This window comes from Cavia porcellus, unplaced genomic scaffold, assembly GCF_034190915.1.
Source record: "Cavia porcellus strain 051 isolate PalLab524CR breed Dunkin Hartley unplaced genomic scaffold, mCavPor4.1 scaffold_17, whole genome shotgun sequence".
NCBI lineage: Eukaryota > Metazoa > Chordata > Mammalia > Rodentia > Caviidae > Cavia > Cavia porcellus.
This window is the reverse complement of record NW_026947500.1, coordinates 41,699,936-41,722,609: the sequence shown is the minus strand read 5'-3', so window position 1 is coordinate 41,722,609 and position 22,674 is coordinate 41,699,936. Positions and strand designations below refer to the sequence as shown.

Below are 22,674 nucleotides of genomic sequence, written 5' to 3'. Positions count from 1 at the left end.
TTTCTGACTGTACTTCCACGGCTCCTTCTAGACCTGACGTCACTTCACATCCTCTGATTGATGCTCAGCGCCTGAGGAGGCAGTGGAGAACAGAAATCCAACAACTGTCAATAGAGACGCAGTCTCTATTGGTCAGAAATCTGCAGAAAAACCATGGGTACAGGTGAGAAGGCCCCACTGGGCACATGCATGTGCATATGTGCAAGTGTGCACACACAGAGATGCTTAATATTCCAGTGATGGGCCAGGGAGAGAGACCAGCTCCAAGCACATTTGTAGAGCAGGAAGCCTGTTATTATTTGAACTGAGAGATCGCAGCCACATTCTTTAATTATGAATGCCTGCTGGGAAATATTAAGAAATGACAGTGAAGCACACATCGATCTGCTTGTTTTTTTTTTTTTTTTTTAAAGTTAAGGAAGCTGGGGATGTAGCTCAGACTAGAGAGCTTGTCTAGCATGTGCAGGGTCTGGGGTTCAAGCGCAGCACCAACACCAAGAAAACAAAACAAAACAAAAAAACAAAAGGAAGGAAGGAAAAAAAACAAAATTGAAGCTGGTATATTTGCACATGGCTGTAATCCTAGGATTCAAGAGGCTGAGGCAGGAGGATTGCAGTAAGTTCTAAGCCATCCTAGGCTACATAGTGAGTTCAAGGCCTGCCTGAACTACATAGCAAAACCCTGTCTTGAAAGGAAGGAAGGAAGGAAGTTAGTTTAGGAAAAAATGTTGAGTATGATGGTGCTTGCTTTTAATCTCAGCACTCTGGGAGGCTGAGGCAGGACAGGGCTCAGCCTAGGCAACGCAGCAGCTCAGCAAGACTTTGTCTCAAAATAAAAAACATTAAAAAGGGCTGAGGATGTGGTCTAGTGCAAAAAAGCCCTGGAGTCGGTCTCCCAAATAAATAAATTAAAGGTGAAATTAAGGGAAAGCATTGAAAGCAGATACTCAAATGTAGCCGCACTGTTCTCAGGAACCAAAAGATGGAAACAAGGCTCAGGCAGAGGAGGAGTAAACAGGCTCCAGCACGGCCGCGGGGAGGATTCTCCAGCCATATAAGGGCACGGTGCTCTGATCACAGCGCGGAGCCTCAGACTCGCCCTGCAGAGTGATGGAGGCCAGACGCGAGCGGCTGCGTATCACCGATTCGTTTACACGAAGTGTCCGGAATGTGTAAATCCATCGAGAAACAAGGCAGAGCGGTGCTGCCAGGGGCCCGAGACCAAGGGCTTAGCAGTTTCAGGCTCACCGCGGAGGGCTGGGAATGTTTCAGACACAGGAGGGGAGATTACACAGGGCCGGATCAAACCAATGCCGGTCACTTGCTTGTGTAAGAATGCTCGACTTTATGTGATGCGAACTGTTCAGTTGAACAGATTGTTTTCTGGAAAAAGAAAAACTTTCTGGAAGGCTGGAGTTCTCTCAATGCCACGCTTGCAGGCCACAGGCAAACAGGCTAACCGGGCTAAGGGACCGAGTTAGGAGTCAGGAGCCGAGGGAATGGCTGTCACTTCCTAACCCCGTGACCTCAGGCAATCACTTCTGTGATCTCAGCCTCAGTTTCCCATTCTGCCAAATAGGTCTTTCCCAAGCAATCACGAAAAGCTGGGGGGGGGGGCTGTAAGGCGGCACTTACTGAGAACAAACTGGCCAGTTAGTGAGCTGAGCAATTTTCACTGCAAATCTCTTGTTATCCTCATAAAAAACCCATTTGACAGAAGAGAAAACTGAGGTTTAAAGAAAATCAGTGGTATGGGAGGCTGCAACAGGAAGATTACAATTTCAGGCCATGCCTGGGCAACTTAGGGACCTAGCAAGACTCACGACAGTATGAAGTGAAGAAGATAGATCTGGGTTCTAACACTGCTTCTGCCACATACAGCCTGTGTGGCCCTGGGAGTTCACCTAACCTCTGTGCCCTGCCAGAATATGCGGCCAATCACCCCTGCCTGCCAGGCCCTGCCATGCCTGCCAGGATTGGTGGAGGACGAAAGAATTCAGGACACAGAAGTGTCCAGGACAAGGCCAGGCCCACCCAGCTCTGCTGGGAGCAGCACTGGCCCTGACGGCCTTGGTGCTGAGAGGCGTGGGCCCAGAAAGACAAAGTGCCAAGTTGGTGGGACTGGAGGTGTGGGGTATGGCTCAGTGGCACAGTGTCTGCCTAGCACGTGGGAGTCGCTGGGTTCCCTGCACCTCTCAAAAGAAGGACTCTTGGGAAACCATCCAGATCCAATTGCCGCAGGAACACAGGCCCATTTTCAAGTATGTGTGGAAATGTGCGTCTCTGTGAACAGGGCCCTCAGCAGTTGTCACAGATCACAGCCAAGGAGATGCACCCGGAAGCCTGTCCCCAAATCCAGGTCCACAGGGAAGTGGGACAAGCAATTTCCAAGAGATATCAAATGCTACCTTCCACCCTGGACAGCTGCCGGGCCCCAGGGAGTAATTTCATGTTCAAATTGCTTTTTAATCCCTTGAGTCCCCTTCCCGTTTCCTCGGAGGATGTGTTTGAACAACGTTACTCACTCCCCAGGCACGGAGGAAGGAGGGAGTCGCAGGTCAGGCAGGGAATCTCAGCAGCCCAAGCCCAGCGGGTGCCCCTCTGGGGGACACTGGTGCTCTTAACCCATGTCTAGGGTGCTCCGCTCAACTTCCTGTGTCCTCCCCGCCTCTGTTCCTCCTCACAGCTGTTATCTGAATCCAGGTTCGTCACAGGGTGCAGGAAGGAGACAGCACAGAGCCCCAATCCTCCCTCTCCTCCTCCTGTGCCAGGCAGGCAACCAGCTCCACCTCTCTGAGCCTCGTGTGCGCACCTGTAAGGAGGCACCGATGTCACTTTCCTCATGGGGCTGCTGCAGGGGCATAAACATTCCTTCAAACACCTAGCACACAGGAGGAGCTTCCAACATTGAACACAGACCGAAGCTTCTTGAATTATTTATTAGAGCATTGTCTCCACTCGGTCCTCTTCCTGTTGCTGGCCCATCCATGGCCCTGCCTCCTGGCCCTGCACCCCAGGGTCCAGCAATGGAGGGGACCCTCCAGTTCAGAGCTCGGAATCAGGCCAGCCCCCTGTGGTCCCCTCCCTGGAGTAACTGCAGGCTGGCTTTGCTTTCCTGTCCCGATGGGGTCACTTCCCACCCCACAGCAGCCCTCCTCGCTCTCCCTCTGCGCCTGGCCCTGCACAGGGAGGAGCTCGTCTGTGCTCACCCCGCCCCACTTCACAGATGGGGAAACTGATGCTTGAGGGCACAGAGAGTGGTGCCTGGGGTAACCAGGCCAGAACACAGGGACCAAACATTCAAATCCAGGTAGTGAATGCCAAGATCTATGATGCCAGGTATGGGGAGTCAGTTTTCCTCAAACTTGAGTTAGCCCTGGCCCCCTCCTGCATTTTATCTTCTCTATATCTCAGCATCCTTGGTGGGTTTTATGAGACAGGTTCTCACTATGCAGTTCAGTCAAGCCTGGCACTCACTCTGCAGCCCAGGTTGACCTTGAACTTATAGCAATCCTCCTGCCCCGGCCTCCTGTGTTCTGAGATTACAGATCCATGGCACTGCACCCACTTCCCACCTGTACTAGTCCTTATAAAATATTCCTTAAAATATCTAAAAACCAACTTAAATCTGTCTTCACTCACACCGTCCAGGAAACTGTGGATTGAACAGGCTAAAGATCCTTGATCGAATACTCATGCAGAAGACTGGATCACTGTCAAAATAAAGAGTTCTTTCCAGCTCATACAAGTTCCTCCTCCAATTGTCTGGCAGACCGCAGCCACCACCGATGGCTGATGTACTTCCTCCCACTCCGGAGGTGCCAAAGGAACCAGCCTCACAAAGTTCTGTTTGATTTAGATCTGCCAGAGCTGTCTTACATGATTCGACCAATGTTCCAACAGTTGCTGGAAAGAGTCTCCGGAATTAGAAATATTCTTTTAAGTTCAACAGATTTTTTTTTTTTCTATCGTACAGCAAGTGACATTAAAAGTATAGCTTTCACAGTTTTCTTGAGACATCCAAGCAAGTCTGAGGTTGTCCAATGCAAAAGCCCCAGGTGCTGTTGTCTAGGAGCTTGGTTTCTTAGAAAGAGGGCTGGCTTCCTGGAAGAATCGCTCCTCAGCTGACAGGCCTAGTGCGCTTTTAGCCGGAGTCGGCTTATTACAAACCCGCCTGGCACCTCCGCGCCGAGCCGTAATTTATCTCTGTAGGCCCCTTTCCCAGCGCTCTGTACCCAACAGGCACTCAATAATTAAGGATGAACTCCGTATGTTTGACTTCATTATGCACAAGAAGGGTTTACAGGAGAGGCGACCGCTGGGATGGACAGCCATCCTCCCGGCCTCGAGTCTATCAAAACCCTCTGCATGTGACCTTATTTGGAAAAACAGTCTGCAGATGTAGTCAGGATGAGGTCATACTGAATGAGAACAGACCTTAAATCCGATGACTGCATCCGTGCGGGAGGAGAGGACACAGAGAGTGATGCCCAGGGGGAGGATGATCAGGCAACCGGGGTGCAGCAGCTACCAGCCTCGGAAGCCAGCAGAAGCCGGGTGGGGCCAGGAAGTAGTCTATCCTAGAGCCTTCAGAGCGATTCAGAGGGGGCTTCACTGTGCCAGCACCCTGATTTCAGACTCCCAGGCTCCAGACCTGTCAGAGAGACTGCACCCCTTTGCTTAAAGCAGCCCAGTTTGCATTAATTTATTATTGCAATCCCAGGAAACTAACATGACCAGTAAGTATGGAAGCCCAGAGGGGCCACGTGACTAAGCTCAAGTCCCATAACTGGCTCATCTCAAAACTGATGCTAGAACTCAATTCCCTGGCTTGGTGCTCACCTCATCCTGAAAGGCACAATAATTTTCCTTCTAATAGCCAGGATACAAAGCAAACACCAGGGTCCTTTCCTGGATTCAAAGCTTCTTCCCTACTTTACAACTTGGGGAGAAGCTGAGACTAGACATTCCTTAATGGTGGCAGCCTTGAAAAACAAAAAACAAAAAACAAAACAAAGCAACCACAAAATGCATCACGAAGAGCTGTGTCCTTAGCAAAGCGCCCCTGTAGGTTCTCCTGGGATTTCATCCACACTCCCTTTACCTGGGCCAGCAGCCTCTGCAGTGATCAGCCCAGCCTTCAGGGGGCGCCATAACCAGCTCTGCTGTCTGGGCCATGCCCAGTGCCGGCTGTTCCAGCACCTCCCAGCAGCATCTGTGGTGCAGTGCCAGGCAGTCACACCCCACCCATTCCCGAGGGGCCGCGGTGGTCTCAATGCTCAGCACAGCAGCCAAGAGCAGGCCTGTCATCTGTCTATAAAGTGATTTCTTGCCCTGCCTTCCCAGGCGCTCCCAGGGGCCCGGCTTGCTGCTGGCCCCACATAAATGCCCTGTCCTGTTTACAACTCCAACCTCCATCCCAGGATTGCGGGTTGGGGGGGAAGGGAGGAGTGGAGAAGTTCTCTCTAATTTCTCTTCTCTCCGCCCTTCCTCTCCAAAAATGTAATCCAGTTGTTGTTTTAGGCTGGAGTTTGTAAAAGCTTTTGGACTTGAAAGAAAAATATAGATGGAGACCTTAGGATAAACATCTCACTGCCTGCACACAGCTAGCAGCTACCGAGAGTGCCAAACCTCAGCCCACGGTGAATCACTACCCCCCCCCCCACTGGTCCTCAAATATTAGTTACGGGGCTTCTGAGGGCACACAGAGAACCAAGAGGGATGAGGCATCTCTCCTTTCCTCCAGCCCTTCCTTCTAGCCACAAATACTTGACAAACTCTTCCCTTGCCTGGCTGAACTATGCTGTACCCTGCAGAGCTGTCAAAAAGAACTGAATTCAGCAGCTGGAAATAGAAAGAAACACAGGGGTAAGAAAAGTGTAAGTCGACAATGTTGGGAGGCTCTGTGGGCTGTTAACGTTCGATCTGCATTTTCAAGGCTCGAGAAACCTAGGCTGCATGTTTACAGCATCGCGATTCCTAGCAGCTAAGTCACGGAAGCGGTCCAGACGTCCATCAGCAGACAAACGGATGAAGAAACGGTGGTATATACACATAGTGGAGGAGGACTCCCCTCTGCCACGAAGGATAAACTTGAGTCTTTGCAGGAAACCAGGTGTGCCTCGAGACCATGACGCTAAGCGAAGTAACTCAGACAAAAAGCTTAACCATTGCATGGTTTTCTTACAGGAAAAACCCAACATATAAATAAAGAGCAAAATAAAAGAGAGAGGACAGGAAACAAGAAGGTAGAGTCTGTGGAGATGGGAAGGGACGGGGGAGAGGGGAGAAGAGGAGGAGATGGAAATGATGAAGGTGCGGACCTCTTTCCCACAGTGAGCGTGATTATTACGCATTGTGAACACTTTCCCATAAAAAAGTGGGTTTACCTTCCATCCAAGTGGCGAGAGGTGCTGCGGAAGGGCACTAGGGAGTAGGAAGTGGTGAGAATCCCAGCTTCTTTGCCCAAATCTGGGTTATGGCTTAGGCCTCTCCCACTAGACCCTGCCCCAGTCTCCAAATTTCCATCCTTCTGCTTAGAAGCCCTAACCATCTCCTAGGCATCTGGGCTCAAAGACTCAGAGGCTGAGCATCGCTGACCTTGCCCTGTGCAGTGACCTTCCAGGGTCATCCCGTTGCCTCCTGCCTCTCCCTGCTTTCTTCAAACACTCCCTGCATCTTCCATAGCTCGGATTGCAGTAGACAAGATGTTCCTCTCACTCACCTCTTAGGTCCTGTCTCCATCTCACACCCCCACATTCCCCACACGGAACAGTCACCTCCGAACTCAGCATCAAGGGATTCTACACCTGGCCCTCACCCGCCTTTCCCTGCTCCCTGCACCACGAAAGGGATTGTGGCTTCTTGGTTTGTTGTGCCTCCCCATGTCTCGGAATTGAGAGATGGCCCACCACTGACAATGCCGCCTCCTCAGCCCCCACTTGCCAAGGATAGCTCAGCTTCTGTCCTCTAAAACGCCCAAGCTGTCCTTGTGGATTTTGTCCCTGGTACTGTTGGGTACCACCTTGTGTCTATATAGTTTCCTGTGACTTTGTTATTGCATAGATCCCTAGTGGGTAGAAATTCTTCTTAGGGACCGTGTTAATGTTGAACACCAAGGAAACATTAGATGCTCAATTAACGCATAGACTGGACAACATGGGATGGCTGGTATATGGGTGGTCCAAGAGATGACTTGTTTGAAACATAAACCTCCATCATTTCTCTCTCCATACTGTGACCCCTCTGTTGTCCCGACCAGTGGGGGACAGTGTTCAGTGTTCACTGTTCAGATACCAAAAGGAACCCCAAGCAGCAGCTGCCCTGACACCCTAGGTGTGAGCACACTCAGGGCAAGGCTTCCCTAGGAAAGCCTGCCCTCTCTTGCACTTCCTCTTTCCTCCCAGCCTTTTGGGGTCTGCCTCCACGGAGGTCCCCTGCCTTCTGGCTAGCTGCCCTGGGTCCCCCTGCAGCCTCCAGCAGCCAGGCTACCTCTCCCAGGTCCCATCCTAAGGGAAGCGGGGTGCAGGAGCAGCTCCCAGCTGATCCAGGGGCTGAACAGCTGCCCTGACTCCTTGCCCCTCCACTCCTGCTCTGCTAATTCATTCTGCACGCACCAGCCAGAGGGATTTATTTAAAATGCAAATCAGACCCTACACCTCCTGTGTTTAAAACCTTCAGGAAGTCTTCTTGCTGTGCTTAGAATAAAATCTCCAGCCTCCACCCCACCCTACCTCCTCTCCAGCGCAGCCCGGCCCTTTGAGCAGCCCTCTCAGGGCCCCAGAGCTCACCGTGGGGTGCTGGCCAGTCATCCAGTGCTTCCAGTACTCACAAGGTCTCTCCCTCCCTGGGAGAGGTTTCTGTACTTTGATACCTGCAACAGCCTGGTCACCCACCAGGGAGCCACACAGGTGACTTCCTGTGACATTGAGGGCTGCAGCCCTTGCAGAACTGCTCCACGGTCCAGGGATGGAGGCTCCCTAAGGCCACTGGGAGCCAGAGCTGGGTTCCTGTTGAGTGCTCCCCCACTTCCTTTAGGCTGTTAGCAACCACCCTGATGCCTGGGGGCCTGGCCCCTTCCACCCTGTCCCACATCAAGGCCACAAAAGGCAGTAGTGGCTCCTGCCATGTGCATTGTGTTCTCTCCCACAACAGTTTCCTCGGATGCCCTGCTGTGCCCACACACAGTGGTACACCTGTAAGCTTGAGGCAGAAGAGACACATCGGGCCAGAGAATAACTGCGCTCCGGGAGCAGGCACCCTCCCCTGGGGCTCTGGAATAGGGCAGCGGCTCTGGAAGAAGAATGGTGGCCCAGTTACTCTCATGCAGTGTGGGCCTTCCAAGGTCACATTTAGGGTGCCCCTGTAACTGAGGACCTGGCAGCTTCCAGGTATGAGAACACACACAGCACTGCAGTGCACACCTGTATGTCAACCCTGCAGCCTCAAGATAACGAGGTGTGAGGTTGCCTGGCTCTGACAGTGTCCAGCCTCTGTCCACACGCAGCGTGGGCTGTAGGTGGCACGTCCCAAGTCCCAGCCAAGTCACCACTTCCATGTGGCCTTGTCCTCGGTGACTCTCTTTAGCACAGACACTGAGGCCCTGCGGAGAGGGATTCTGCAGTCTGCCTGATTATCACTGTGATCAACAAAGAGAGTGAATGTTTAAACTTAAGACAACAAAAAACGTTGTCATTGATACGCCTCAAAATACTCTCCCTCCCTTTGAACAGACTTATCCCATCCTTTCCGCCACTTGCAGAAGCACTTCTGCAAGTCCCCTTTCATGAGGGTCTTTTCAAGGTGTGATTAACATTTTGATTCAGGACAACACAACTAAAGACATTCATGAAAGAGCACTTCTACAGCTGCTTGCACAGAAAGAATGATGCGATTGTGTTTGAAGCAAGAGGGAGGATTCTGAGGGGGATTCGTGGCCACGTGTCTTTTACTTTCCAACATGTTTTAAACTAAATATTCACCTTATATTTTGATCACATCGTCTATACTCCCGGAAATCCCTTACCTATCACCCCAATCCAGGAAGCTCACCTTTCAGAGGGGGGACAGGGTGCCCCCATGGTACTAGCAGAAATGTGATCCAGAAATCTGTGCAGGCGGGGGTCACCCCGATACTGCAGCCAGCCCTAGAAGCAGATTTTGGGAAAGAATATTGCTAATGCACTTTGAATAAAGCTTCCGGTCACGGTGCAGACACAAGGTCATGGGAGGAGACTCCATGTGGGCAAGGAAGACCCCAGACCATGAGCCCATGTCACACAACAGAAGTGCTCGCCTGGCCCAGATCAGCTGCTGGCTGGGTTGCTATTCATGGGACTGAGTGCTGGCACTAAGCTGAGGGCTTTGCAGAAAGCCAGATGAGCCAGAAAGAGGTTCCATTCCAAGACACCCAAGCTCGGGGGCCTCTGGGAACTCCTCTCTGCTCTCTGAACCTCAATTTCTCCATCACCAAAATGGGTACTTCAGTAGCAGCGGAGTCTACCTGAACAGTGAAGGGTGATGCTACTTGGGTGGAGCTCAGAATATGCAGTGAATTTTCACTAAGTCTTCCAAGTGCTGGAGGGGCTATGTGACCACCTGGTAAGATGGGCACCTAATCAATACCCAACTGCTGCACCTCCAGGTCCTCCATCTGAACCCCTACACCCTATTTCTGACCCACCAGGGCCCAGGGTCTCCTTGGATTCCCACACGCAGGACAGGAAGCTAGCAAGTGTTTGGAACTGAAAGGCAGTTGACCCAGTGGTGCAAATCCTAGGACAAAAGGACCTGGCTAATCCAGGAAGGCCACATCACCGGAGGCCAGGCTTGGGGCTGGACACTCTTGGGGTATGGAAACCCACTCACCCCACCCCATCGGTTTAGTCCAGTTCTCTAACGAAAAGAAGGTTCAAAAAGGTCTGGGGCATGGCTGAGGAATGCCCAGCGGGGCCCCAGGGAGGCAAAGGGGGCTGCAGCCCCACAAGCCTCCCATTGTGCCCTCTCTGCAGGGACCGCCCCCACAGAGGCTGTTCTCTGGGGGAGGCTAAGAGTGAGGGCCAGCTGGGACAGTCTGGGAGTGGGGCGCAAGGGGGGGGGCAGACAGCGGACAGAACAAGGGACAAAGGCTGGGGCGGGGATAAGTCAGGGTGCTGGGCTCCCCCGGTGACCCCAGTATCACTGAATTCAATACAGAGGGATGCGGGAGACAAGAAGATCCTAAGCCGGCCAGGCCTGGTGGGAGCTGAATAAACCCCTCTGTGTGCCCTAAAATCTCTTCAGTGCACAAAACTGAAACTCTACACCCGCCCTCTATTGCTTTTGGATGCAACTGCATCTGGCAGCGTTTCCCTGTTCCTACCCCAGCGCCTGACCAAAATTATACCAGTTTCCTGCTTCAAACTCTCCAGTTCCATGGGCTTCTGCTACGTTTGTGCTCCAGGCGGCTGGGGGCAGGGCTGGGGAAGGGCCCTGGATGTGGTGGGGGTTAGACTCGAGGTAGTGGCCGCTTGTGGTTCTCCTGGGGTTGGGGTAGATGGGATTCCTGCTGGCAGGGTGGGACAGCGGACAGGCTGGGTAGGATCACTCATGCCAGTGCCAGTGCCGGCTCTGCCTCCCTGAAGTGTGACCCAGAGTAAGTGACCTAATCCTTGGAGCCCTGCATGGCAATGGCAGTATCCATGTCACGGGGCTGCCGAGAGCTCACAATGAAAGATGCAGGGACGGGGCTGCCAACCCTGCCCGGCCTGCCTCAGGGACCAGATGAGTGACAGCCATGCCTGATGTGCAGCATCACTGCTGCATAGCGGTTTGGACCAAGGACCGGGGCTCTGAGTCACCCAGTCAGAGAAAGGCTGGACGCAGTCTCAGCGCAGGGATGGGCATGTCACTACCTCTCACTCTCTCTGGATGTCCCCCTTCCTGGAGCCTCTCCACCCCACTCACATTTACACCCAGCAGATTCCTCCGGAAAGCCCTGTCCCCATCCAACAAATATGCCACAGAGTCCCTGTGATGTCTTCCTGTCTCCAGTATCGACTGTCCAGGTCCCACCTTTAAGGGTCAGCTCTTCTCCCTGATGTCAGGCAGCAAGTCCATCAGTCTCCATCCCCGTCCACCACCCCAGCTCAACACCATGCCTCTCTCCCTTGGCCTCTCCCTGGAAACAGGAACAGAAATAATGGTGGCCCTGGTGGCCACCACTTGAGACTTTGCCCTCATATACCATGTCTGTTCCAGGATACTGTAGGGTACAGGGTCTCAATCTAGTTTGTGAGCTCACTGGCTATCCCGGTCACTGTCCCATTGCTGGGATATGACACCTAACCCCTGAAACTGACAGGAGGGACAGCTGCTGGTGGCCCTTGGCTCAGCCTGTAGCCAGTGGCTCCAAGGCAGAAACAGCATGCAGAGGGACCTGGTGGAGGAACGGTGCTGGACCTGTGGCAGGCGGGAAGCAGAGAGGAGGGAGGAGCCGGGAACAACCAGGCCTGTGTGACCAACCAGGCCAGGTAACTCATCCCAGGCTGAAACTGTGGAGGACCACCAGGACAATGTTCCTTGAAAGAAGCATTGTGTCTCTCCATTTTGGCTGAACCTGGCCCTATTTCTGTGTACTGAAATGTGCAGAGTTGACTAAGTTTTGTCTTTATTCCCTCCCTGGGCTTTAAGCAATGCACAGGGGCCTAGCGAAGGTGCTGATGTACAGCTTTTTGAAGCAATTCAACAGGTCACAGTGATGCCCTGCCTACAACTAGTACCTGTGAGCTAGGCCAGGGATAAAGACACCAAGACATGGCACTGGCAGTAGCAGATTGGCATGAACTTACTGGAATTCCAGTAACTCATCCCTAGGATTACAAATATAAACTTCCTGGACCCCAATGAGGTCTGGAAGAGCTTTCTACATGAATCCACCAATGAATACAGCACCCCCATGACCCAAAATCTTCCACCCATGTGACTTTGGGGGGGTATTTTAGATCTAAACCCCAATGCTACCTTCAGAGGTACCCATTTCTCAGAGGTTCTTGGACATCTTTAAAGTCAGCACATAAAAAATACATCAGCCAAGTCCTTGGGGAAGCCACGGTCTGCCGGGAGCCTCAAAGCCAGCACCTCCAACTGTGTGGCTCAGCTAGACAAAGTCCTCAAAGGCTCAGGCTGGGCATCTGCCATGTGCCTGTCACTCTCCAGCCAGTGTGGGAGCCCAAAGGGCATGGGGGAGGGAGCTCGAGCTTGGGGTCCCTGGGGCCAGTGAGTCCAAGGTGGGATGAGGGAAGACAGTCTCGTCCTTCTCTGGTCACTGCCTTCCCTGGCTCACTATACAAGAGGGTGAGACCATCGGTCTTCCTGCCACCTGCTTTTCAGGGCTCTTCTCTGGGTGCCAAGCATGGGCCACACCCCAGGAGAGCCCACAATAAAATCCAAGGAGAAGCCCCAGTAGGACACAGGGACGGTGACTCAGTCAGCCCACGTGACCTTGAACACCAGGTTCTGATTTTAACAAAATAAATCTTTGGTGATGGCAGAGGGACCCGTGGGGTCAGGCAGTGCTGGGCAGGGGACCCTGACATCACCGTCTCCTGAATCAGCAACAATGACAACAAAAAAATTCACAAAAGCTCCACACCATGAGCTTTCTCGTCTGCAGGAAACACACACCCCAGGTCATCGGCCAGCATTTTCTGAAGCATGGTCGTAAATAATTAAAATAAAATTATGGCTGTCAAAATAAATTAGCAAAGACCCAGGCGTCTCCGTTCCCTCCTCCCTTTCACCATCCTGTGAGTTCTGGCCTCCGCTCTGCAGAAGTGGCCTGGGGACAGCAGGGGTCTTTGAGTCGCTGGGACATCTAGCTGAGATGTGGCACGGGGCTAGGGCACACATGCAGGGACTGGTGGCACAGAAAAGGACGGGTGTGTGGTGTGTACATGCAGCCGGGGACACCCCAAAGATGGGTAAGGAGTGCCTGTTGGGTTGTTTCTGGCTCAGAAGACCCTTGGAGTGAGCCCACAGGGTTCGGGGACAGCTTTGCACACCGCCTTCCAATGCCCCAAGCCACCAGATTCCCAGAGGCAAATGAACACTGCCAGGAGACTTGGTAAGAAACCCTGCCTTCCCTCCTGGAGCAAGAATATGACATGGGGTCTTGGGACCCCAGGTGCTTGGCAGCTGGCAGTGACAGGCCTAAGGGTGTCAGATCATCACCCTCAGCCTAGCGTATGCCTGAGCTCCACGCCTGTGTGTGACCTCCGGCCGCCATTGTTCCTTGCTGGGACCATGGCAGCAGCCTCCTGATTGGTCTCGTGCCTTCCCCACTGCCCTGTTTGGGTGAGCGGAAGCAGGATGATCACTGTGCCCATTTCACAGACCGGGAAGCAGAGGATTGCAGGAATCATCTGGCACACGGTTACTTGGGTAGGCAACAGGACGCTGGATCTAAACTCAGGCTGGCTGCACCACCTGATGCCAACATCGTGACAGGGCAGGAGGCGGCAGTGGCCTTTATTGGAAGTCAAACACTTCCCACACTTCCTCACTGAAGCCAGGCAGTGAGGAAACAGCGGTCCCTAGGGAAGCTGCTGGCGTGAGGACAGGAACTGGCCGTGCTGCTGGGGAGGGAGGCCTGCGGCTCGGCGGAGCGGGTGGGGGGCAGGCAGTGCAGATGAGGGAGTCGGATCTGACTCCAAGTATGCTGGGAAGACTGCGGGCTTGCAAAAGCAGGATGCAGAGGTCGGGGTGCGGGTGCCCCTGAATCTCCAGCAGAACATCAGGGAAAGCAGCACCACTTTCCCAATGCAATCAGCTGATAATAACGAATGTTAACGGCCAGCATTTATGACGTGCCTACTGGGTGCTGGGCACAGTGACATACACTCGTCCACCTGCGGACACAAGTCCTTTGGGTCTTATCTCCGCTCTACACTTGGGGTGCAACAGGTTAAGTCGCTTATACAATACTCCAGCCACTGGCAGAGCCACGATTTGAATCTCTGTTTGTCTGAGTGCACAGCCCTCAATAGCAGCTCCCACTCTGAGCTGCACACTCATATGGGCACACACACACACACATGCACACGCACGCACGCACACACGTCCTCCTTGGGTCCCAAGCAACGGCATGGGGGTTGGGGTTGTTGCAGACTATAGCGCTACTATTTCTCAAATGGAATTTAAGCACAGCCTGTCCTCTTTTCTTCTCGTCTTACCCTGGACCCAGAGGCAATCCAGCTCTAGGCTATGAGTTGGGGTGCATTTGGGGTGCCTGGGGAAGGGGCCTCACTTCTCCCTCTTCTACTGGTTCCTGTTCCTTCCTGGATGAAGCAATCAGGGCTCAAGGATTCATGAACGTGGTTGTGGCTCTCAGGTCCCACCCGCTGACAGACCGCCCGATTCCCCCAACCCGCCACCCCCGTCCCTCCACCTTTTAGAAAAAAAAAATCCAGCCAGCTTGCTTATCTTAGTGTGGAGTTGCCATGGAAACAGCATCCCCTGTGAGATGCACTGTCATAACATTTCGCCGCTGTTCGGAACACTTAAAGACACAGCTCCTGCTTCCTGGCCTGGGCCGTGGGGCAGTTGTCAAAGGCTGGGGAGGGGCCGGGCTGTGTTAGGGGGCGAGGGCCTAGGACAGAGAGGGAGGGAAAATGGAAGGAAGGGGGACTTAGAGGAAGCTTCCTGCGTGGCACCTGTGCCAGGCCATGAGCCCTGCTGGGTAACTCGGTGATAGCACACAAATTGGCCCCACTGTGATGCCAATTCTACAGAGGAGGAACCTGAGGTCCACAGATGCTATGTCATTTTATATCCAGGTGACGAGGCATACTGCACAGCACATAAATAAATCTTTATTGCACATCATTTCATACTGAATATACCTCTAATCACCGCTATCTCCCCCCAGAGTACAAACTCTGTGAAGGAGGGAATTCCACCCAGTGCTGTAACCTGCACTGTCTGCAGCACACGGTAGCTGCTCAATTAATCTTTAGGAAGAAGGAATAAAATTCGAGCCCCACGCTCACCCCTGGGAAACTGCCCTTGGCTCTCAGTGCTGTTAAAAGCTGAAGCTGCCTGGGATAAATGCCTCGCCTAAGGTTCTGGAGGGCTGCAGGTGCTGCTGGCCTTCACCCTGAGCTTCCTCTGCCAAGTGCATGCATGGTGGAGCACGCCCAGACCGCGCTCAATCCCCGGGCCTTGGTGCCCGCTTCCCAGTGGCTGGAGATGCCTATGGTTGCCTAGGGCTATGCTCAGAGCTCTGCCGGGCGATGGCACCGGGCCACCACCAAGTTCACTGGCACAAGAGAGGCAGGGGGAGGGAGATGTCCCCATGCCTCAGTCTGGCTTGGGACACCAGAGGGAAGACATCGCATCTGGACAAAGCAGCCTTCATCTCCCGGGATCCTGGAGGAAGGTTCAGGGAGCCCCACTCTAGATGCGCCTAGGAGAACTAGGGCTGGTAGAAAGAAAGCTCCCACCCGGGGCCCCAATTTCCTCAAAGGGTCCACAGGTGGAAGGTGACTTTGGAACAATGACACTGCCATGTCCACATGGCTATTTCTTTCTTGTTGTTTTTTTGAGACAGGGTCTGGTTATGTAATTCAGGCTGGCCTTGAACTATATAGCCTAGGTTGGCCTCAAACTCTAAATAATCCTCCTGCCTCAGCCTCCCAAATGCTGGAATTACAGGTGAGCATTACCATCCACACTTGGGATGACCATTTCTAGTATCATTGGTGTCTGGCCATGCACAGCTCTCTCACCCTGTGAATCAGCAACTTGTGGTCTGATCAGATGGACACAGAAGCCGGGGCGCAGACAGGGAGGCGGGACTGGAAACCCCCAGGGTGTGTGTGGCTCTGCAGAACCAGGCTTCAGACGCACCTTGACATTTGCCATTCCTTTTCCCTCTCAGCTCTCCTGCAGCTCTGAGCAAATGCATGAACAGACACACACGTGCACGCGCACGCACACACACACACACACACACACACACACACACACTCTGTAAGTAGCCATGCGCCTTCCCTGAAATCCGAGAAGCCCCTCTCCAGCCGGGAGCAGCCATCCTCCAGTCCGCAGAGCTCTGCCCCCAGGACGAGGGCTCTGCTTGCCGCAGGTAACAGGAAGGAGGGTCAGGGCTGCCTCCCCCAGGGTCCCTGGTGGCGCATTTCCAACACCCATGCTTGTTTTTTCCTTTTCCCAAGCTCGCAGCATCCTGCTAACACATCAGGGAAACAAAGACTTGTTTCCTCTTGCTCTGTGATTTTCTCCTTGTTGCCCCAATGCCGAAATTCCCATCTCTCGTGTCACATCGCCTTCTGTACGATGTCATGGCCCCAACGCTCACTGGACCAGCCCCACAGTTTTGTCCTATGTGACATCATCACTTGCCTTTGTCCAGCGAGGACACTGAGGTTCAGAGAGGTTCAGTTTATCTCCTCAACCACACAGCAAGCGTGTAACAGATCAGACTAATGATTTGTTCCTTGGCAGACGTAAAAGCCAGTGGATCTATTTCTTTTCCAAAAGCTCCAAACCGCAAGGTCCAATTTTGGTGCTGGCCAAAGAGGGGACAGATTCTGCAAGATGTGATGCTGGTTGGCTGGTTTGTTGCTCTACCCATGATTTATTTCCACTGGGAGGTGGCAGCCTCAGCCTCTTGTAAACACCAGTGAGCGAAAGCTCTCCATGGGCGCACTCACTGACCTCTGTGACTCTCTGCCTCTGCCGTGTCTGCAGAAAGGCGACACCAGCCACACACACATTTCTTCCTTCAACCTGGCTCTCTTCTTTCTGAGGAACAGCAAAATCTGGGTCAAATTGTGTCCACCTCTTCCGGTACAGGAGAAACAGGGCCACTGCCATGATGCCACCAGCACTAGAAAATGCATCCGTTTTAAGGAGGCCCTCCAACCACTAATAGCGCCCATTATGGCAGCCTCTAGCCTCGCGTGCTCTTTAAATGAATGAGAATTAAGTAAAAATAACATGCCGGTCCCCCTGACCCGCCAGAGCAGCAAGTGGTTCTCAGAGTGGATCGGGCACACACGTAACACTTCTGTGCTTGCAGTAAGTTCCAGGCTTCAGTGCTGCAGGAGGCTGGGCAGAGGTCACAGGATGCTCTGCTGCTGATCGTACATGCCCAGGACGGGGTCCCAGCTCCCCAAACTGTGAGTCATGGAGGGAGACTGACCCAGGCTCCATCTGCTAAGTAAGGACAAGGACATCTTCCCTGCCAAGGAGGAGGAGGCCAGCGTGGCTCTCTGCCCTGTGCTCCAAGGACAGACACACAGCCTGTAACAGCCAGGCAGGTGACAGCCACTGTGGCCACCTCAAAAATGTCCCAAGCTGCTGGAGGACAGTTCTGCTGATCCCTGGCACTGACCTTGGCAGAGATAATGCTCACATCCTTGTTGTCTGTGCTCCGGGCCTGGCCATCTGTAATGTCACACATGCAGTATCTCTTGACCCCTCGCGGTGAGCTTAGATCATTACTGCTGCGTTTTCCACACAAGGAAACTGAGGTGCAGAGAATCCAGGAGAGGCTTGTTTCCTAGGCTGCTGCTCTCTGATCTAAGAGAAGATTCCGTCCCCCTCAGCCAATAACGCCAGCAGTCACCACCACGGGGTCAGCTACAGATCATCTGTGACTGTGGCAGGACCCCAACGGCAGATGGGGCCCCCAGCTTCTGGAACCTCATCCAGCCGTCATCCTGCAAACTGGGTAAGGGCTACCATACCTCTCTGAGCCTGGGTCCTACTCCCACAGGGCAAGAGGGGAGCAAAGGCCACTATTTTCATGGGTAATTTGGTTCCAACTCATTGAGACTCAGAACTTCTCCTATCTGTGCTCCAATCTCGTCCCTACCCTGTAAGCGGCACATCTGCCCCTTCCCATCCAGCCTGTGTTGGCTGAGGGCAATGAGGGTGCTTTCCTCCGACCCATCAGAGGACTGCAGGGACAGGGCTAAGTGGACAGTCATGCACCAATGATGGGGAAGTGATCACAGCACAGATGTCATCCCAGCTCCCTGTGCAAATTCCAAGCACCAGCAGGGCACAGGGCTGGAGCACTATGCCGGAGAATGGGCCCTAGGCACTGTCCCTTAATGATGACAAGTGCTACCAAACAGGCAGAGGGGACACAGGACATCACAAGTCTTCACTCAGAGCCAAGCCCTATAGCAGGTTTCCCTATGGCGGGTTTCCCACTGGCCTGTCCTTCCACACTTCCACAGAAGCCCACTTGCTACCTCCACGGGAAGGGATGGAGCCGGCAGGCCAGGGATGGACACCTGGGCTCTGCTGTGCCTCAGCAGCAGGGACTGGAGGCCAAGTCCACACTATGGAGCTCAACCTGCTCCCACTCACGTGGGACAGGACACGGCCCTGCTTCACGTGGCAGCGGGAGCCTGACGGATAGCAGTGGGCAGGCAAAGGGCAATGAACTCAAAACTGCAGAACACTGGGTCCCCATGACGGTCACCGGTACCTCGTCTCCCTTGATCTCAGTAACAGCCTCGCTGCATGTGAGGCCAGGAGCCCCGCAGAGGCTCTGCTGCTGGACGAGAAAGTCACCCAGTGTGTAGTCTCTGCCCTGCAGACAGACAGTGAGGAGCCTGTGACACCCCCAAGTCATGTGCAGAGTAAGCAGCAAGTGCCCCCACCCTCTGCCCCGCCAGCCACGGTTACCCTGGCCCAGAGCTGCCCTGGTGCCACCGCTTAGCGGGAGCAAGAGAGAGAGGCCTCGGAAGGGAAGCACGCTGGGTACAAAGCTGTAACTGCCAAGTCCAAAGCACCACTCTAATGCTGCTAAGTTCAAAGTACTAGTCCAAAGTACTAAGTCCAAAGTACCACAGGCTTGGTCCACGACCTAGTACATACGGAGTGAACAGGAGCAGGGAGAGAAAGGGCCTGGAGGAAGGAGACTCTTGCAGACTGAAACGATCTCGCCAAAGCTGTGGTACCTGGTGGGGAACATTCACGGGGGTGTAGTGTGGCCTTTGCCGGGGACAAACTGACTTAGGGGCGGGGCACCCGCAGAGACTTTTTGTTAAGTTAAGTTAAAAAAAGATCAGCCATGCAGCTTCCTTTCCACCAGCTGCAGGCCTGGGATTCGGGTGCTCTGGGAGCTGGAGGAGCGTTTCCTGAATGAATGGGAAACCGTAAAGCTGCAGGGCTCCACGGGAAAGCCACGTGTAAAACAGCTCACGTGTCCTGTGTGTCGCCACCACTCACGGGCTACTATGTTTATTTTTTTTTTTTTACGGAGTCCTTTGTATCTTATCAATATTAAGCAATATTTCCGATGCAAGCTAGACCAAGCTTCAGGCAACACCTGGATTTTTAACAGGCGCCCTATCTAGATTAGGAGACTGACTTCGTCAGGGATGGTGACAGTCCCCCGCAGATACCGAAGTGCCGCTCATCTTCTGCATTCATCACTGGCATTATTGGCAAACAACTCAGCAGAAGGACACAGCCGGGCCGGCATGAGAACTCAGAACAGACCTGTGCTGGCCCTTCACTCAATCGCCCAGCTGTGGGGCTCTGAGCCACCATCCCACTCCGTGGAGCCTGTTTTCCCATCAAAACGTGGAGAGGATGGGCTTGAGCTGTCCGGCTGGCCAGGTGGCTTTGCTGACCACTGCAGATTGCCCAAGGGCTCCCTGAGCGTTGACTGATCCTGGCACAGTCCGAGTGCTGCACACAGCAGAGATGGCAGAGGAGGTGGCCGTGCCGAGTCCCCTGACCAGGAAGGGGACAGGCAGTAGACAGGGTCACAGCAGTTCCCATTATCCTGAAATAAACACAGGAAGTGACAGCACAGTCTCCAGAGAGCCTGCAGGGAGGAGCCCTCTTCCCCATGCAGCTTGCAGGGGACAGCTAGGCCATTCACCCCCGAGCGCATTTTCAGCGCCACCTTTTTGGAAAGGTGGCAGGTTGCCTGCCATGCCTGTCGTTTGAGCCCAGCCTGGCCCACTTAGTGAGATCCTGTCTCCAAACACACTTTTCTTTGGCCCAGGGATGGAGCTCAGTGTGAAGATTCCGGGTTCAGTCCCAGTGGAGAAGGTCAAGGTCACGCGCCTGGAACAGAGGCCCCCAAAGGAGGCCCAGGCACTCATCTTGTGTGCCACAGGGAAGCACCAGCACACGCCATGCTGGTTAGTGACTGGCTGTCGCTCCACACCTTCCCGTCGCCGCAGTCCCTCCCCACACCCCAGCAGCTTAAGGGGTTCAGGGTCTGAAGACCAAGCACTAGGGCAAAGTCCACACCACTGCAAGGCACCTCCAGCCCAGGGCCACTAAATGTCTTTGTCGAAAGGTGGGCTTCAGCCTGGGCCTCAGTGTGTCTCCTACAGCCACCGTGCCGCTGTGTCCGACTCCTCCCAGTCCATGCCTCTCCGGGCCCCGAGAACAGTTCCTTGGGTTCCTGGATGGTGGTTCACGGAGGCGGAGCACACAAGGCTGAGTCAAGGTAGCCTCAAGACCAGCTGAGTCCAGGGGGAAGTGGGGGCGGAGGGACTGGGAGGCCATGGTGCACCATGCTGGCCTGAGGGTATGGGGAACAGAGATGGACCGGCCAGAGCTTCTGGACCCAGCAAGGGTGCTGGCACTGAGCCTGAGCCCTCTCCATTAAACACGAGTCAGCTGTGACCAGATGTGCATTCCCTAATGGCTACGGGGGGCCTGGCAAGTGCCTGGGGTCAGGAGCCCTCAGGCATGGTGAGGGGGCCCCTGGCTTTGCACCCCACGGTTGCTTTCTTCCAGCATGTGGCAATCTTGTTCGCTTTCCTAACAGTGTCTTTGGATGAGCACAAGTTATTCATTTCAATGAAGTCTAATTCATCAAACCTTTTTATGGTTACTATTTTAAAGTCCCAAGAAATCTTGGCCGGCCTGAAAGATCTTGAAGATGGTTTTCTTGTAGAAATCAAAGAATTTCCGTAACTCTATCATAAAAGGACAATCCAAAGGAAAAAAACTTGTCAGAAGACTTAAACAGATTATTTCAGAAAAGAAAATACTGAACTGACAAGAAATCCATGCAAACACATCCAGTACGGCTGCCTAAACAGGGAGGTGCAAACTAAAGCCACGCTGAGATTCCGTTATGCAGACACCTCCAGGGTGGTGCACCTCGCACGCCAGCCCCAGCTGGGTGTCATCACTGAAAGCCTAAGGGTTTGCACCAGTAAGATTAACAACCTGACCACATGAGTGCTGACCAGGATGTGGAAGACCTCAAACACTTTCACACATTGCTGGTGGAAGTGTAAACGGTACAGTCATTTTTGAAAAGAGTGTGGGAGTTTCTTACTTATCTATCTGGTACTAGGGACTGACCTCAGGTCCTTCTTTCTCCCTTTTTATTTTTTGAGATAGGATATTACAAAGTCACCAAGTTACCCAGGCTGGGCTGAAATTTGCAGTCTTCCTGCCTCAGCTTCCCAGAGTACTGAGATCCAGGCATATACTACCACTCCCAGCTAGCAGTTTGTTTTTGTAAGTTAAATATACACCTGCTCATGCAATTCTAGGTAAGTGCCCAAGAGCAACGAAGGTGAGCCTCCACGCAAAGACTTGTACTCAGGTGTTCACAGCAGCCTGATTACAGAGTAATCAGAAACAACGTAGAGGCAGTAAATAGGTAAGCAAATTATCTTATATCCATAAAAAGGAATATTACTCAGCAATAAAAAGTAACAAACTACTCCTAACAGGCAACAATGGATGAATCTTAGAAACACTGACCTAAAAGAAGGGAGCCAGAATGGAACATGGATCTGTGAGATTTCGTGGACAGAATGCTCTAGAATGGGCAAAGCTACACTGGACAGAGTGCTGTCCATCCTGGGAGGGCGCAGGGAGGCTGGTGGGAGTGCACAGGTACACAAAGTCAAGACCACAGACCACAGTTCAGACCTGGATGTAAATAATACCTCGCTACAATGTGTAGTTCTTTGGGGGAAAGGAAAAGGAGAAAGAGAAGGAGGCCGCTGGGCGGCTGCACGTGAAAGGCTCTGTTGTCAGTCACACACTGTCAGCGAACACGCCAGGCGTGAGGGAAGACTGATGGGAGGCGTGTGCTGCTGGGTCCCATGTACGCTTTGTGCAGCACAGACCTGTGCTGGCACAGCAAACAGCACCCGACAGGGTCCCGCCATCTGAAGAGGAGCTGAAGACACCGTGCTTTCCACGGCAACCTCAGGACTGTGAAGGAAATGCGCACGTGGGGGCTGAGACAGGAAGCTCGGGCCATGAGGTGATGTGAGGGTTCCGCCACATCGCTGCTCCCGCACCCCACTGCTAGGGTGAAGGACTGGAGTACGAGCAGTGGGCGAATGCACAGGTGAACATACGGACCCAGGAAGGCCCACAGCCCTGCAGTCAAGAAATGCACCCAACTCCAAAAGCATCAGACTGGCTCCAGATATGTCCTGACTCAGCCTCCCACCCTCGGATGCCCCCAGGGCTCAGCATCTGGGAGAGGGCCGGAGACAACCTGGAGTTCTGCAGACCCCGAGCCAAGAAACAAGCAAGGCCACCCAGAAGACTGGTGTAAGACATGGAAGAGCATGTGTGCGTGTGTGTGCGTGTGTGCATGTGCACAAGCTCTCCAGTGGGAGGGGCAGGAAGGAGGGTGCACGGGAAGGACCCATGGGTGGG

The 22,674-nt window shown here is 53.4% G+C and overlaps 1 protein-coding gene across 4 annotated transcripts in view; it reads right to left on the bottom strand.

Moving 5' to 3' along the window:
• Tspan18 (tetraspanin 18) overlaps window positions 1-22,674 on the bottom strand; it is a 125,860-nt gene that overhangs the window by 59,300 nt on the left and 43,886 nt on the right. The gene's annotated exons all lie outside the window — the stretch shown is intronic.